The following is a 1120-nucleotide window of genomic DNA, read 5'->3' on the forward strand; positions in this document are numbered from 1 at the left end:
CCTCCCCTGGGGGCTCTGGCCAGGGCTCCTGCTGTGGATAACCCATCTGTGTTTCTCTCACGTGGATGTTTGTCTTTCCCTCTTTCTTCCACTCTCCCTAGAAAGCAATGGAAAATATCCTTGGGTGAGGATTTTTAAAAATTATCTCTACATATAAGCCTGGCACACATAAAGCGCCAAGCCCTGCTTGGTTAAGTGACCTGGGTCTGAACTCATCCTGCTTAATTGCAGCTCACAAAGCAGCAAACACAGAAGCAAGCAAAACCCAGGTGAGGCCGGCCTCGCTGTGTCTGCGCCCTTTCGCAGGAGCTCGCGCAGGCATCGTTCGCAGCTCCCGCCGCCAGAGCCTAGCCATAAAATGCTATTTTGTTTCCCTGTCCCGCAGGGAAGGGGAAGGGGTAAACAGGTGGAAAAGAGTGGGGGAACTGAGGAAGGAGCGCTACAGTGTCCTACTGAGGATGTACGGTTCATCCACGTCAGCCGTTGTTGTTACTGGACCGGCCTGGGCCGGGGCTGCGATGTCAAAGAGAACCTGCCCCTGGCGCACCGCGAAGAGAGAGCAGGGCAGCCATTTTCTGAAACCAGTTTCCCTGGAAACCCCGCCCGAGCGTGCACGCGAGGAAGGGGGCGGGGCCTGCGGCGAGGGCCCAGCGCCGGAAGCCGCACCCTCGGCGGCCGGGAGGACCCACAAAGCGCCCCGCACAATCCTAACAGTCGGCAGCGAAGCGCGCCCTCGAACGCCAATGAGAGCGGTTGGAGGCGAGCAGCTCCTGAAAAACTCTGTATGTCCGGCAGTGATTGGCTGGAGCCCTCCTTTTTTTTTTTAAGTTTTATTTTTATTGAATGTATTGGGGTGACATTGGTTAATCCTTTCTTCTTGGTATTGGCTGGACTTCCTTCCCCCGCCCACCCAGGGGGCTCTTTGTCTGGGTACTTCTGATTGGCTCCTTTCGACCGGCGGCTGGCGGGGGGAGCCAGGTCGGGGCGTGTTCACGGATTGGTGGATTTGAGCACCTGGCGGCTCCATCTCCGCGAAGGAGCCCGTCCCACCTCCTCTCTGTCCCGTCTCCCGACCCGTACGCCTTTCAGGGACCACTCGCGCGCACCAATGGTTAAAGCA

Source organism: Myotis davidii, unplaced genomic scaffold, assembly GCF_000327345.1.
Source record: "Myotis davidii unplaced genomic scaffold, ASM32734v1 scaffold205, whole genome shotgun sequence".
Taxonomy (NCBI): Eukaryota; Metazoa; Chordata; class Mammalia; order Chiroptera; family Vespertilionidae; genus Myotis; species Myotis davidii.